General features: G+C 40.0%; 1 protein-coding gene across 1 annotated transcript in view; it reads left to right on the top strand.

Moving 5' to 3' along the window:
- Nucleotides 1-17942, top strand: part of GLIS3 (GLIS family zinc finger 3) — a 607612-nt gene that overhangs the window by 465080 nt on the left and 124590 nt on the right. The window lies entirely within an intron of this gene.

The raw sequence follows: 17942 nt of genomic DNA, 5'->3' as shown, positions 1-17942 counted from the left end.
TTGTAATTTCTATTGCGCTCAGTGGTTAACCCTAGTACACTACTGTGCAGAAGTTTGGGGTTTGGATCAAACCAAGGACAACATCTGCAGTGAGGTTGTATGTTCTTTCTGTGTCTCTGTGAATTTCCTCCACTTCTGGCTTTCTTTCTCACACTACAAGAGTATGCTGCAAGGTTAATTGGCTTCCAATCTTATTGACCCTAGTTTGTTTATTATAGATCCTGATGTAATCAATTTGATTTGTTCTTGCCATAGCCCTGAATAAACCTTATTTGACACTATATTTTTTATCCACTTCATAACATTTCAATGTAAGATGGTCAAATTTATGCCTTAGTAAATATGAGACCTGTTATGTCACGGGTTTACCACGACAAAGAGGAGCCAGAGGACCACATCGACTGATTTCACAAACTCCTTGCACTGATTAGAAGCCCATCTCCTTCATATTAAATGGTGCATGTTTCTGTTAGCAGTACAAGGGTTAAACTGTTCAGCTTAGAGTCTCTGAAACGTTCCTGCTTGAATGATATCAGCTGTGCAGTATTGACCACTCCCCTCTTCTATATATACTCTCCTCTGGCAATCTGGATTGCCAGTGTTAAGTCTTGTACTGCCTTGTGAGGAATGGAGGAGTTGGTTTTTGGTGGAGGTGTTTGAAGTATTGTTCTGTGACTGTTGCTTGGAGGTTCTGGCTGTGTGCAAATACTCTTCCTCTCCTATTTGGTTTACATTCCTTTTCTCCTCGGTGTTCTCCTTTGTTGTTTGTCTTATTTGAATGATTGGTATTTTTCCTTTAACCCTGTACATCCTTCCTTGTTTGTCTGGTTTGTGTATATACATACACTATTACTCCCCACTTCTATGGGTGGGGGAGGGGGACAGATATAGTCCTGATTTAGGAGCTCAGCAAGGTTTGTAGCCCCGGCATCTTTACCATCAGAAGTAATCTAGGGACAGCTAGGGAGCCCCTAGTGATAGGGACAGGGAAGGATCCCCTGGAACCGGGTAATCCAACAACAGAGTCATGACATGTTTCCTGAGCTAGATAGCTACTTGTTAGAATTTCTTTCACTGCCCAAAAGCATAATTTCTACAAGTATAGTAAAATTCTGTACTGTTATATACAAGTATTTTGTCATATTTTGCTCATTTATGTGAAGAAGAAATACAGTAGCACATGACGCCATTTATGTAATATAAGAATTTAGGCTTACATTTTTCTGAGCAAGGAAACAAGTACATTATGTGCATATGTCAGCATTGTTAAGTTCTGAAAAATGTCCTATTGTAGTAAAAATAGAATTAGAATTATACTGCATGAAATGGCGCTAAGCGAAAATCTAGAATTGCAAAATTTTACCCTATACGTGTATTCTATTTCCATTAGAAAATCAAAAGAAATAACTGTAGCCAAAAAAATGATCACTTACTGAGATATTGACACTTTTTTTTCTGATGGCAATTTTTGCAAAAGTAACAAGAGGAAGTTCAGGTCTTTTTGGTTTGAGCTGACTTTTAAGAAAAAAATAGATAGTAAAACTGTATCTTAAAAGTGTTAAAGTGTTTTCTGGTAAAACAGGTTAATACTTATTGATCAGTGATGGGGTTGAATGCTCTGACTTGCACCAATGAGCTGAATGGGGCACTTTTATCCCCATTCAAATAGAGTATGGTCAACTGCCACTATGGGTCCAACAGTCAGACCCCCACTGATCAGTACGTTATTATTTATCCTACAAATTGGTAATAACTTGTCTAGTGCAGTGGTAGCACACTGCAGTGATGAGGCAGTGACCCAGCAAAGTTCAAAGCAAAATGTCTGTTTAGTGTTCAACTTAGCAAAACACAGCACACAATATCCTCTGGATCGCAGCCGGGCACATATCCTCTGGATTACAGTCACTAAACTTGCCAGTCCACTTGTGACCTGTTGCCGTGGGTGACTGCACCGCCATGTTAATGTTCTACTCACAGCTTTACACAGTACACAATATCCTCCGGATCGCAGCTGGGAACCATATCCCCCAGTTTACAGTCACTAAACACACCAATCCTCTTCCAGGCAGAGGACAGTGTACCTCCGGTTCACCTCTGGGCACAAGACAGTCCACCTACAAGACCAATTACCGTGGGCCACTGCACCGCTGTGTAAGCTATGGGTGCCAGGCTATTCAGCTGCCTTGGCTGTTTGGCTCCACTGGCCTGTGTTGCCTCACACAGGTGGAGTTATGCAGAGCCTCCTGCTCTGTGCTCCTGCCAACACCAGACTGACACTGACTCTAAACCTGACACACCCAAACCCTATACTGCAGGGTTTTTAACTAGCAACCTGTGGCCTTCAGCTACATGGAAAACCTGAGCCAGGAATGAAACGGATTGCAGCACTACCATCTTGTAGTCCGTTTCAAAACACAAAAACCCAGAGCAGGTTTTCCTTAAATCTTTCTTGGACAACCAGCATGTCCAAGATCTATATTCACTTTAGTCTGCATTGCAACCACAGCTACGCCGGTGACTGCAATGCACTTTCATGGCCTCAATACGCCTCCGTGCGCATCCTGGGGAAACACACAGTGCCCATTACATGTGACACTGGTCACTGCCTCACACTTGGGTATCCGCAGGCTCTGAAACTGTCATTTGGTAGTGGCTACAGTAAGAACTCAGTTTATAAAGGACACAGCCATTGGGAATCTTTTTATATAATGCATGACATGGACCTTATTTAACAAAACATTTTCACACTTATCTTGTACCTGTTATCCTTGTCAATCAATCACTTCACTGCTTTCATTTTTCCAGAGCAGTTAAACATATGAAACATATGAAAGGTTAGCTTTGATTGGTTGCTGCGGGCAACAATACATTAGTATCATATTTTTTTTGTTAGCCACTTCTGTAGTTAGGCTGGGTACTGCATCTCTACAAAACATCTCATATAATTTGTTTTTAATAATTATTTTTAATATCCCAGTTTCTACTACAACACAAAATCAATTGTTATAGTATCTCCAATGCACATAACCCCAAGCCACCTCCCTCTCTGCCTTTAAAAATTGGAAAAACTCGCTTTAACATATAGTCTGGCAAATTATACCATATTTTATAAAATATTTGCTTCTTATTTAACTCACAGCAACCCGATTCCTCTTGCATATAAAGGAACTTGGATCTTTCATATATCCTTAAGGCATCACTCCGGCATTTTGTATTTTTTCACTGTGGTGCTTTAAACATAAGTCCTGCCCTGGCCATATAATCATCCTCCAGCGTCTTAACCATTTTTCAGCGCCGATCCAGTCCCAGCGACATTTTGTTAGTGCAGCTTTAGACTACTGTTATTGTGAACAGTTAAGCAAGTTGAAGATTAAGTTTATCTCTAAAAGACCTAAAGTTAAATATGACACATTTCCTTTGTATTTTAGGCAAAAACAATATATATATATTTTCATCTTTTACATTTTAGAAATTACAAAAAGACGCATTCACTTACTGATGCTTCCACAGCATTCACAACAGTCTCCCTGGACTTCATTTATGTTAGGCATTGTTGGCCCTTTTCTTATCAAATTTTGCAACTTTATATGTGGACAGATAGGCCTTTTCTCTTAAATATTTGTATTAAAATTTTTATAAAACTGGTATGTGGAGAGGGAGGGGGGAACAGGGAGGGGGAAGGGGGAAGGAAAAGGATAAATGTAAAGGTCATAAAAAATAGATAACCTTTGTAACAAAGCATGCATCAATAAGTATACAATATAGTAATACCAATAAGCGGTACAAAATGCTGAACCTTTGAGAAGGAGAGGCAAGAGGGCGATCTAATCCAGTCATGTAAGGAGGTACAGTTGTGGCCAAAAGTATTGACACCCCTGCAATTCTGTCAGATAATACTCAGTTTCTTCCTGAAAATGATTGCAAACATAAATTCTTTGGTATTATTATCTTCATTTAATTTGTCTTAAATGAAAAAAACACAAAAGAGAATGAAGCAAAAAGCAAAACATTGATCATTTCACACAAAACTCCAAAAATGGGCCAGACAAAAGTATTGGCACCCTCAGCCTAATACTTGGTTGTACAACCTTTACCCAAAATAAATGCGACCAACCGCTTTCGGTAACCATCAATGAGTTTCTTACAATGCTCTGCTGGAATTTTAGACCATTCTTCTTTGGCAAACTGCTCCAGGTCCCTGATATTTGAAGGGTGCCTTCTCCAAACTGCCATTTTTAGATCTCTCCACAGGTGTTCTATGGGATTCAGGTCTGGACTCATTGCTGGCCACCTTAGAAGTCTCCAGTGCTATCTCTCAAACCATTTTCTAGTGCTTTTTGAAGTGGGTTTTGGGTCATTGTCCTGCTGGAAGACCCATGACCTCTGAGGGAGACCCAGCTTTCTCACACTGGGCCCTACATTATGCTGCAAAATTTGTTGGTAGTCTTCAGACTTCATAATGCCATGCACATGATCAAGCAGTCCAGTGCCAGAGGCAGCAAAGCAACCCCAAAACATCAGGGAACCTCCGCCATGTTTGACTGTAGGGACCGTGTTCTTTTCTTTGAATGCCTCTTTTTTTCTCCTGTAAACTCTATGTTGATGCCTTTGCCCAAAAAGCTCTACTTTTGTCTCATCTGACCAGATAACATTCTTCCAAAACGTTTTAGGCTTTTTCAGGTAAGTTTTGGCAAACTCCAGCCTGGCTTTTTTATGTCTCGGGGTAAGAAGTGGGGTCTTCCTGGGTCTCCTACCATACAGTCCCTTTTCATTCAGACGCCGACGGATAGTACGGGTTGACACTGTTGTACCCTCGGACTGCAGGGCAGCTTGAACTTGTTTGGATGTTAGTCGAGGTTCTTTATCCAACATCCACACAATCTTGCGTTGAAAAATCTTGTCAATTTTTCTTTTCCATCCACATCTAGGGAGGTTAGCCACAGTGCATTGGGCTTTAAACTTCTTGATGACACTGCGCACGGTAGACACAGGAACATTCAGGTCTTTGGAGATGGACTTGTAGCCTTGAGACTGCTCATGCTTCCTCACAATTTGGTTTCTCAAGTCCTCAGACAGTTCTTTGGTCTTCTTTCTTTTCTCCATGCTCAATGTGGTACACACAAGGACACAGGACAGAGGTTGAGTCAACTTTAATCCATGTCAACTGGCTGCAAGTGTGATTTAGTTATTGCCAACACCTTTTAGGTGCCACAGGTAAGTTATAGGTGCTGTTATTTACACAAATTAGAGAAGCATCACATGATTTTTCGAACAGTGCCAATACTTTTGTCCACCCTCTTTTTTATGTTTGGTGTGGAATTATATCCAATTTGGCTTTAGGACAATTCTTTTTGTGTTTTTTCATTTAAGACAAATTAAATGAAGATAACAATACCAAAGAATTTGTGTTTGCAATCATTTTCAGGAAGAAACTGAGTATTATCTGACAGAATTGCAGGGGTGTCAATACTTTTGGCCACAACTGTATATGAGAAAAATTTAAATTTAAACTCTTCTAAATTTACTGTTCCAAACTTTCCATTTTTTAGTGTGGGCGGGAATAGTTTTATTAATAACTGCAAACCTTCATTCAATAGCATTATGTTGGTAGATTTTATTTAAAATGTCTGAGAATTTAGGAGGATCAGGTTTCTTCCAAAGGTAAGCCAAATCATTTTTAACTACCAGGAGGATATGGATATTGCACCGACGGGTGCAATTGAGCCATATCCAAGGAAAGCAATGCTTTTTGGGGAGTCAAAGTAAAGTTTCCAGTGAAGGATTCAATATGACGAGAAGCCTGGAGCAAGAGACGTTTAAGCTTCGGGCAACACCAAAAGATGTGGTAAAGATTCCCCGGTTGACCACAACCTCTCCAACAGAGGGGGGAATGGTCCTTGTTAATGTGAGGGAGTCTAATAGGCGTGAGATACCACCTGGTAAGTAGTTTAAAATATGACTCATGAAGAGTCATTGATATGTTAGAGTTATACATATTTTTTATGGCAATGTCCCATTGCTCAATCGGAATAACAATCCCAAGGTCGGATTCCCATCTCCTTAAATATATACTCTTATAAGACAGATGCTCTCTATTGAAAAAAGAGTACACATTCCTTAGGCTCCAGGTATGTTTATTATTTAAGCTGCACAGCAGTGAAGACACAATTTCATAATTAAATGTTTTGCCTAAAAGGATTTTTTGTACCTTATCTTTTAACATTAAGTAAGGGAAAAATTCAGAGGAGGGGATATTATATTTGGCTTTTAATTCTCTGAATGTGAGAAAAGTAGACCCATCGTGTATGTTTTTTATTTTTTTAATACCCAAATTATTCCAGATTTCTGAGAGAGGGAAGTCAAAAATGAAAGCCACTACACGAAGCGGAAACCTCAAAGCCTGTTCAACTTTGTTAAATTTTTATGTGGTTGATCAGTGATCTCCATGCAGAAATGATGGGACTGAAAATTGGATGAGAAGATGCCTTTTGAGGCTCTTGAAACAAGAAATAGAAAAGCAATTCTTTTAGAGAGCCAAATTTACTTATGTCTCTTTCCAGGTAGAACCAAGCTGGGAATTTTTGTGTACTATAGAGCCAATACCAGCTCTGCTTAATTAATAAGGCCGAGTAGTATGCATGTAAGCTAGGCATGCTCGTACCTCCTCTGCTCTTATGTTTATATAGAATTTCTGATGACACTCTAGGCCTCCTATCATTCCACACGAATGATTTTAGCAAATTTTGTAAATTTTGTATAGATTGAAATGGTAGAGTGATCGGGTGTGTCCTAAAGAAATAGAGAATTTTGGGCAGAATGATGGATTTCGCAACCATCACCCTACCAAACATAGAGAGTTCAATTTGTCTGAAAAAGGAAATATCCTTGGAGACAGTTGCAAGGATCCCATTTAGATTTGCCTTGACAGTTGCTTGGATAGAACTAGCTATAGTGATCCCAAGATAAAATATCCCTTTCCCATATCTTCCCAGGCAAACTCAGTACTTCTCTTTAGCTCCTCGATTTCTACCGAAATCATGTTGAGGGTTAAGAATTTCGACTTGTGAAAATTAATTTTGAAATAAGAGGCCCTTGAAAACATTTCCAAATCTGCAGCAAGTGCTCTGATGGAATTCAAGGGGTCTAGTAGGGTCAAAAAGAGGTCGTCAGCAAATAATCCAATTTTAAAACGACGGGAGGGGAAATCAAATCCTACAATATTCTCATTGGATCTGATCTTCTCCGCCAGTGGCTCTATTGCCAACACAAAGAGCAAAGGTGACAAAGGGCACCCCTGTCTTGTTCCGTTTGAAATAGGGAACGGGTTTGAGAGGCAATGATTAGCATAGATAAGTGGCAATGGGGGCAGAATATAATGCGAAGACTGATGACAGGAATCCTTGGCTGAAACCAAATTTATCAACAACTTTTAGTAAACCACCCACTCATAAAATAGATCATATAGAATATCCACATTACACACTATATAAACCTTCTCAAAAAAGTGAATAAACCAAAATATAAAAATCAAAAGATTTTTTTTTAAAATTGCTTTATTACATCATTATTAAAAACGGGGAAAGAGTCCAGCAAACAATAGACAAAACTATATTACCATAAATAGGATAATATTAACATGGTGGATGTTAGGACCATACTATATAAAAAGCATACATAATCCTATTGTTAATAAATATAAAGTGCAATATCAGTCAGAAAGAATCTGAAATAAGAGTGCATAACAAATATAAAACAGGATTATAGCAAATAGTAAATACCAGTGATAGATGGCCCCTAAATTCTCCAGCTCCAACGCACGTTTCGCCTGTTGTGGCTTTTCTTAAGACTCTTTTGAGTTGAAACGCGTTGGATTTTTTACCATCCACTGAGGTATCCACTACCTGTAACATGTTCTTTTAACGAAAAGAAATAAAGGAATATTTTTTATAACTACCTTCCTGCCTGAGATCGCTGGAGATTACTGTGTGTTTGGTCTTGTATCCACCAGGCCAGGGTGGCTCCGTGCAACGGTGTGGTTCCTGCTATCCGGAGGACGCTAAGGGGTGGGCTGAAATTTTTTTTTCATAGTGATATCTTTAGGTTATGTTTTGGGTTCACCCGAGAGGGAGACTATCTTGCTTATCCTTCTGTTGACTCTTTCCCATTTCAGTTTCGCCATCATGTATCTTGTAGGTCTGTTCAATGATGTATAAGTCTTAAATTTTGAGGCTTTGATTACTGCCTCGTATTCTTGGCTAATTTCGAGTTTTAGGCTTTGTCTAAGTTTTAAAATTTCCCCTTGAAGGGCAGGGGAAGGAAGTGACAGATTATTTTGTCATTCCTCTCTCTCATTGATCTGTTTTTGCAATGTGGCAGTTTTTTCTGTGTTTTTCTTTCTATACCTCGAGGAAATCTGGATGAAAGTTCCCCGTAATACAGCCTTGTGGGCGTTCCACAGTGTGAAAATATCAATTTTGTCTGATTGGTTTTCATTGAAGAAGAAGTTGGCAATAGGATTTTCAATCTCTTGTTTAAACTCAGGTATTTTAAAAAGTGATGGGTTATTTTTCCAGAGATGGGTATTCTCTAGAGATGGGCCTAGTGTGAATTGTGCTAAGACTGGGGAGTGATCAGATAAGGACTTATTCAGGATTTTAATACTTTGAAACTTAGATAATGAAAAAATATTTGTGAGAATCAGATCAATTTGAGAGGATGTCATATGGACATTGGAATAATGGGTGTATTCCCTTGAAGATGTGTTAAGGCAGCGAAATATGTCGTAGTATTCATTTTGAATAAGCCAATGTTTTAGTACTCAATCCCTATACCTAACCGATGATGTAGAATCCATGCTGCTGTCGAGTACTATGTTAAAGTCTCCAGCCAGGAAAAGGTCCCCAGATTTAGTTTTGTTAATTTTCTTTTGGAGTTTATTTAGGAAAGAAATTTGTCTTTTATTGGGAACATAGGTGTTCACTACCGTGCAGAGCCTATTATTGAGGAGACAGACAAGGATGTGATATCTCCCCAGGAAATCAGTGACCTCATTGAGCAATTTAAATGGGACATCACACTTACCAAAGTAATGACTCCAGCTTTCTTAGAGGGACCTAAAGACTTGAATTGATGAGGGTAGTTTTTGTGCTTTAAATATGGTTGGTGGTCGACCGCCATCTTAACCTCCTGTAAACAAACAATATCAGGGTGAATACAATTAATCTCCATCCATATTGCAAATCTCTTATGGGGACTATTAAGACACCTGACGTTGTAAGATAAAATCTTCATAACACTTCCTGAAAAGGAATAGCAAGTTAACAAACAAATAAAAAACAAGAAACAAATAGGCAAACTTGCCTGAAATTTAAACCAAAAAGGAAAAGGAGAGCTATCTAATAATAGGTAGCAAACGATCTCCTGGTGGACTTCAATACAGCTGAAGTCTCACCTAAATATGGGGGAAAAAAAACCCTACAAATAAGTGGCTGAGATCCCAGAAAGACATCATACATTTAGAGGTATAATGTATCATACTAAAAAAGCATGTGGGAACAAAGATAGGCATTAAAGACAACAGACATAAACGTCTCAGCTCCTAATCTTTTTCCCTAAAAGCTGGTTCTTTCCCGAAAAATGCCAGGAACCGCTGTCCCTCCTGAGGGGTGTTGATTATATAGTTTTTACCATTACACCAAGTAATCAGTTTGGTAGGAAAGCTCCACCTGTAGGAGACTGAAGTCCCTGAGTTTTGTGGTAGTATCTTTAAAAGACCTGCGAGCGTCCATCGTGGCTTTAGAAAATTTGGAATAAACCTTGATATTTCCATGAGGATCTGGACAGGAGCCCCATTCCGTAATGGCATTCAAAATTTTCTCCTTAATACCGAAAAAATGGATTCTAAGAATGGTGTCCCTAGTGTCATGATCCCAGTGCAGGTTTTGACCTGCACGTCAGGGGTTAATGTCTGGAGCCCAGTGCAGGCTTTGACCTGCACACCTGGGGTTAATTATTGTGGCCTCTCTTTGATTCAGGGAGAGCTTCTTATACCCATGAGAAACTCCCATCCCCGTCAGTTATACTTTTGCCGTTGGCCGAGTGTGTTGACCCCTGTGTGCCTGTGCCTGTTCGTTGTCTTATAGCTTGCTTATATGGTTCTGACCCGGTTATGTTCCCCGTTGTGAGTTTGCCTGTTGATTCTGTACTGCGCTACCCTCTCTGTATATGACTCATTGCCTGTGACCTGACTACTCTCTGCTCGCCCCTCTGGTACTTTGCAGCTATCTCCGTGTATGACTCATTGGCTACGTCCTGACTATTCTTCCTGTCTAATCCTCTGGTTTTGTCGTGCTATCTCATGCTTTGACCCCGGCTTGATCTGTTTTCGCCCCTGTCTATGCTCCTTGGTAACTTTGTCCTGTAGTTACCCTGCTAGGAGTTTTCCTGCAACTCCTAGCTCTCTGAGGTTTAGGCCACGCCCCCAGAAGTCACGTGCTTCAGGTCCTGCTGTTCTGAAGTACGCACCTTCTCTGCTGCTGCCCGCTCCACAGGTATCACTGAGCACAGTTTGTTTTACTCAGGACACGTGCACTGGCTCAGTGAGCAAGTTCAGTGCGGTGTTCCTGACACCTAGGTTTGTCTTGAGAAATCCCCCGTGGGCGAGGGAGACGATGGATACGATCAATATGTAACGCAAGGTCTGTTAAGTTAGGGACCAGTTTTTTAAAAAGGTTCTTTGAGTACCCTGAAAGACTATCTGGTAAAATGGACTCTGGGATACCCCTTAACTTCAAATTGTTTTGTCTATTTCGGTCCTCGAGATCGGTTAGTTTATTTTTAAGAAGTAAGACCTCTTCCTGAAGGACCAAATTCTGTTTAGAGAGGAATCTAATGCCTTCCTCTACTGTGGTTAATCTTTTTTCATGTTTTTCATGCTTTTGGTTAAAACTGCTACATGTTTCTGGTTTCTGTTTCGAACCCTATTTTCATTGCATCACTGAAAGATTTGAAGACACTTGCTAGAAAACCTTCTGTAACTTGTTTACTAGAACCAAGATATTGGTCTAGATCAAGTGAAGGAGGTGCAACTGCCATGATTGGTGCCACAGTTTAGTGTGTTCTTTTAACCCTTTGTCTCTCCGGACTATTGTTAGGGGAATAATCGTCCGAGAAACTTTCAGATTTCGTAGTACAAGAATGGGAAGTACTCTCCTGATCATTATGAACTTTTCGTTTGGCCGAAATAGTGATGTCCATCCCTTCTAAAGGAGAATTAATCTGGTCTGGAGGGCAGACTACCCCTTGAAAGTTATCTGTAGAAGAGGGCAAGTTAGTTTGAGATTTTGACACTGAATTTTTTAAGCCAGAGCCATTACCCATCTTATTAGATTTACTATTGGGATCTGCGATTGTTTGAAAAAGGAAGGCCTCGACTCATCTACTTTTGGTGGGGACCTCAATCTGCCCAGGTCTAAGAGGCTAGGGAAGTCTTCAAATGACTTTGAAAGTGCTCCCATGTGGGACAGAGTATTTTTTTTTAGACTTAGTTTTGTTTCTCAGCTTTGCAGCATCCGTTTTGTTCAAATACCCCTATGGCAAGGTTTATGTGAAAAACATACGAGAATTAAGTGAAGTACTAGATTTCAGTTTTTATAAATAAACTCAATGGGATATGGCGTAGAGGTTAGGAGAATTCAGGAATAAACGAGAATAATGTAAGTTATATATGAAATTTCAAAAGATATATAAGAGTTAATTGAAATTTGTCAGACAAAACGAGATATTAAAATCTGCCAGTAATAGACTCCTAGAATATCCCACCACAGGAATAGTACAGCAAGATAATATTACAAAATAGTACAAATATACATGTAACTTAAATGACTTTAAAGCCTAAATGTGACAATCAGTGGAAACTGCGTCCGGACCCATGCCCACTTCTACTAACCACCAGTGCCTCATTAGGACCTGCTGTACTGACACACTCATGTAAAACAAGCGAGCAGAGAGAACACTGACATAGCAGCAAGCCAGACTACAATCCTTATCATTTCACACAATAGCCTCACAAGGGCCAAATATACAGGCACCCTGATCAAAAATAAAAGAATTTTGCCTGGACAGGGAGCTGGATAGCTTACCATACATTGGTTATTGTACAGAATTTTGCCTGGACAGTGAGCTGGATAGCCCACCATTACTGTCCTTACAACAGGAGTTGGCACATTACTTACCTCATTATCTCTTTACCAAATTATTTAAAGCAGGTGGAATGATGAAGGCCATGTAGCCCAAAACATTTTGCAGACTGCACAAATAAAATTCTTTTCTATTTTCATGAATGCTATAAGTTGAGTGCCAAGTTATTTTCATTATTGCTCTTTGGTTTGGGTACCTACTTGTGCACCCTGCAGTAGTGCCACGCTATATTTCATAAGTAAATGTAATTACTGACACACTCATGAAAACTGATAAAAGGGTTTGTAATGTGACACAGCTAAACTTAGCTGGCCTGCTTCTCCACCCACACTGACTCGTGCAGGAGGTTAGACCAGGAGATCAGAGTTGTCATTATATGTCTCACACACCGAGAAATCTGCTCTAAGCTATAGTGGGGGAGTGTTCTTTATTCCTTTGAGTGTTGCTGACTGGTTGCCTATGCTTCGCCAGCATTAGAGATTAGGTTGACACAACCCCAATCCACTGTCCAAGTCAGTGCTGTTTGGCTGTGATTTGCTGGCCTGGCATCATCTGTGCAAACTGTAATTAAATTTGAGCAGCTACTGTCCACTGCCAGATGCTATAGACCGGGACTGAGGCCTGATGTTGGGGAAAACTATCTGCTCATCTGCAGTCAATATAATACATTGAGAAGACGTACATGCCCCATAAATGTCTGATAACTCCCACTTGGACTTTAAAAAAAGTTAACACTTTAGATGCCAAATACATAAAAAATATTTATTTTGCTGTGCAGCCACTATTTCATTGGGTGTCCAGTTCAACATGAAAAATTTGTTAAAAAGGTTTCCATTAACCAATAAAATATTTAAAAAAAAAAAAAAACCTTCCCAAGTTTGGTATCACTGTAACTGTACTGACCTTGGGTATTGTGTTGCCAGATCATTTTTACCACACAATGAATGCAGTAAAAATGAAGCAGTAAAAATGAAGTAGATAATGTAATTTAATACTACAACTCGTCCTGCAAAAGAACTAGTAATGAGTGTGTCAAAAGAATAATAAACAATAATGTGAATTGGGCTTAAAGTGTATTCATTAAGTATGAAAGTTTTTTTCCTATTCAGGATTATATTCTTAAAAATCGTTTTGTTTTGTTGGAGTGTACACATGTTGAAAATAATGACAGCATCAGTGCTTTTATACAATGTACACATAATGCAACAGAACCAACCTGGGTTTTGGGACGCTGAAGGAATTATTATGGTGGACCATTTGGAGAAGGGAGCCACTATTACGGGCTCCTACTACGCAGAACAAATAAGAAGATTGCGGGAGGCTGACAAGGAGAAAAGGCGCGCCAAACTGCGGGCTGGAGTGCTGTTTCTCCAAGATAATGCATCGGCTCACAAAGCTGCAGTTGCCATGGCTACCATTCAAGAAGCGGACTTTGAACTGGTGGAACACCCCCCCTATTCGCCAGATCTAGCCCCCAGTGACTTCTTTCTCTTTCCTCGGCTCAAGGAACACCTCCGGGGCAAGAAATTTGACGACAATAGCGACGTGATAACCGCTGTTGGGGAGTTTTTTGAGGGTCAAGATCAAGAATTTGTTTTGAAGGGAATTCTAAGTTTAGAAAAGAGATGGACTAAATGTATAGACTTGTTAGGAGACTATGTAGAAAAATAATTTTTTTTTTACTATATTCATTGTGTTTATTATTGATTATCATTACTTTTGGATCGCCCCTCGTAAAGTCAGCCATTAGAAACTATTCGGATTGATCTGTGTAGCAGGAGCCAAACATTGTTTGCTCCATCTGCATTGTAACTACAGTAGCTAAACATTCTCAATGTGTATGCTTTTTATATTACCTGATAAGAATGTTATCTTTTAAAGAAAAAAATGTCATGCTGGGAAAATAACATTTGATGGCCTTTGTTCCAACAAAACAGGTTTTAACAATTGTAACCATGTGTTTAAAAATTGGAATCATGTACATCGTAGTGGAAGTGGATGAAGGGCGAGGATGGGGCCCACATTGATTTCAGAAAAGCTGGAGTCTCCTTCAAAGTTTCTGGGCAGCCACTCAGTTAGCCATTTTATGCGTACAGTTTACATTCTGCAGGAGCCATGTGCTCCATATTTGTTCTGTAATCAGAGACACAAACCTGGACAAAGGTTTCATTTATTAAGTAGTTTTGCCCTACAGGAAAACTATAAATCAACCAACAGAAGAAAATCTGTGCTTGTGAGTGATCTGGAATTCATACATGCATTAAAAGTCATAAAAGCAAGCAATGGAGCAAGTTAGCTATGAACAAGCTGGTAATAACAGTTTACGAGTGGTTAAAGCTTTTCATCAATTAGGCATCAAATGGGAGGGATATACATTTTACGGTTATTACAACATAGGAAAATCTTAATTTATGGGATTTCTTTTCTTAGGGGTCAATGAACCTAATAGTCACCATTTCAAACTGAAATATGAAGAACCAATCTGACATAACTAGCAGAGATGCAGAATGTTTTACATTGTCTGCTCTCAGAAAAAGTAGGAACAGAAAAAGGCACAAAAAATGTTCCTGAAAATTTGCATCTGCATGAGGCATTTGTGTTGATGGGGTGACAGCCATTCCACTTGTGTTATGCTAGTCAGTGTGTCCTATATGTGGTTTATAAGCTACTGCATTATTATTATTACTGCACCATTCTTATTGTGAGCAACATACTAATAATTATGTCAGACTAAGGGCTTGCTCACACTGGCGTATAACTCTGACAGAGTTTGAGTCTAGTGACATTACCATAATAGGCCAAGATCTCTCACAAGGGAAAATAGAAGCTCATGTGAGTGAGCCCTTAGATGTGCTCCACAACACAATAAAATTACATGTATCCTTGTTAGTAATGAGCGAACGTGCTCGGAAAAGATGCTCGGGTGCTAACGGAGTATCTAAAGCATGCACTAATACTATGTACGAGTCCCCGCGGCAACATGTCTAGCGGCATTCGACAGCATCGACACATGCAGGGGATTGCCTGTTTGTTAGGTGATCCCTGCATGTGTTGTGGTTGTTGAACAGCGGTGAGACATGCTGTCGCGGGGACTCGAAGATAGTATTTGAAGCACTGAAGACGCTCGGTTAGCACCCGAGCATGCTCGGATAAGATGCTATCTGTGCGCATTCACTCATTGCACATGAATTGCTGCTGTGAGTCTGTGATCCATGTTGGAAGCCTTTTAATAGTTTAAATCCTTTACCTTTTAGCGTAAAATGATGTTCGTGTATGGCAGCACTAGGGTGAGCGTGTGCAAAGGGGTCTGAGGAGCTGAGCTCCCTCCACGCACAGTACATTATGGTTGAGCTCTGATCGCTGCTGTTAACCACTTAAACTAAAGGTCCAAATTACATGAAAAGAAAACTGTTCTACTTGTGAAAAATAAATGTATAAATAAAATCTTTACAGTAGTGCTTCTTGTCACAATAGATTTGTATTGATGGAGCTCCATGATACTTATTCAGTGAGTAGACATTAGTCTCAGCAGGGAACATAATTCTTAACTCAGCTCAGCTGCAAATTCAGTACATTCTTGTCGTAACACATATTGCAAACATACAAAAGTCAAAATGTCATATTGCAAAAGCTGAGTTGTATTATGCATGATTGCATGAGAGAGCAGTCCTATTAGATGATCAGAAGACATTTGCGTAAATACTTATGTCAACCGATGGAAGAAACTACAGCATATTTGATACCAATGAAAAAATAGAAATATTTGATATACTGTACATTGGCAGCATTTGGTCATTTCTTGCTAATGATGTACTTGAGTTATACAACCGTTACAAATGTAAGTAAAACAAGATTACAATAACTTGGAAATCTCTTATAGCCACATATTATTCACAGTATTATCTTAGTTAAAGTCTTTATTCGTGCAATATTCCTATGACATTAGGTGCACACTCCTAAATACAAAGAGCGATTATTAATATCCCAGGCAAAGATTTAACCATTAGGATAAAGGAGTGGCTCAATTAGACTACAAGTAGATTTAAAATAATTTTATTTTATTAATTAGATAGTAAAAAAACAAAATTGAAATTTGAGAAAGGTGCAAGAGAAAAAGGAGGGACGAGGGGCTCTTTTGTGATAATGATTGCTACATGGTAAACAGCTTCATGTCAAAAACAGTACAATGCTCCATAGATAATGTTACACAAATAAGAGGCAAGAGTTCGGCCGTCCATAAAATATCAGTGCTATCAAGAATGTTAAAGTGCCTAGTGCCAAAAAATATAAAATTAATAAAGTTTGACCTGAGATAGGTTCAGTTATACAGTAGTATATAAATCATTCATATGATCCTTTGGTGTGAAATTCAATATCTAGAAAAAATTCTTGATTCAATAGGACTGACTCTTAAAGTTATTGTCATCATCCACAAAAGGCTGAGGTGCAGGAATATGGCATTTAGTATACCCTTGCTAATTTAGCATAAGAGGAGGAGCACATATGCAGCCCAGCCAGTTCCGGTTGATGTCAACACAAAACTTAGTGTAAGGGATACTTCACACTAAGCGAGATCGCTAGCGAGATCGCTAATGAGTCACCGATTTTTTTACGCATCAACGATCTCGCTGTGTATGACATGTATCAGCGACTGCCCCCCCACCGGGTATCGCTGATTGTGCAGGAGTGTCCTGGGCCATTTTTTGATCGTTGGTCTCCCGCTGGCCAGCACGCATCGCGTGGCAGCAGGAGACCATCGATCAGCGAGCTCCCAGCGCTGTAAGCAGACCCTGGAAGCTGGTATCCAGGTAACACGCGCGGTAACAGGCGCTTAGTTACCCGCTGTTTACCTTGGATACCAGCTCCCAGCGAGAGCACGCTGGTATCCAGTGTACACAGCGGGTAACTGATCTCTGGTGAATCTGCCTGTTTGACAGCTCACCAGCGATCATGTTGCGACACACCAGCGATCCTGACCAGGTCATATCGCTGTCGGGATCGCTGATGCGTCGCTTAGTCTAACGGGACCCTTAGCCTCATACGAGGTGTTTGGACTAGAGCTGTGGGGGATGCCTAATGACTTCCAAAAGTACACAGATGGCAGAACACATTAACTGTAAGTCAGGCAATAAAAGTTAGACATGGAGTGTTTACCTGGATCCAATTAGCATGTGACAAGATAGATGAGTCCTGTCCCTCTGCCCCAACGCACACGTTTCGCCAGCTTCTTGGGGGGCGTGTCAGGGCAAAGGGTGTCAGAGGTTTAAATGTGCCAAATGAGCCAATGAAAGACAAGAGGCTGTGTCATGTGATGACACACCGCTGGGTTTGACGGCGCATGTGTCAGCCGAGCCATACTCGGAGCTCGGAGAAGACACAGAAGGACAAGGTCGAGCGGGATTGTCAGTGATCCACTCCGCCAATTAAGTGATAGTGGATGTTCGGCACCCGCATCGAGACCGTGCATGCTGTGTTGTGAGCGTGCTCAAGTCCAGCCTATGCGCATATCGGAGGTGACTAAGAATGATTGTAAGTAGGAAGGGCTTTGTATTGAAAAAATGAATAAAGATAGAATGTGGTGTATATGAGGACAAGTTGAATACAGATCATAAGGATAGAATGTGAGTATTTTCAAACATAAAGTGGATTATAAAATGTATTGACCCCTTAACCCCCAAGGGTGGTTTGCACATTCAAGACCGGGACAATTTTTACAATTCTGACCACTGTCCCTTTATGAGGTA

This window comes from Dendrobates tinctorius, unplaced genomic scaffold (assembly GCF_039654945.1).
Source record: "Dendrobates tinctorius isolate UK_male_01 unplaced genomic scaffold, ASM3965494v1 ptg000128l, whole genome shotgun sequence".
Taxonomy (NCBI): domain Eukaryota; kingdom Metazoa; phylum Chordata; class Amphibia; order Anura; family Dendrobatidae; genus Dendrobates; species Dendrobates tinctorius.
This window is presented reverse-complemented; position numbering and strand designations above follow the sequence as displayed.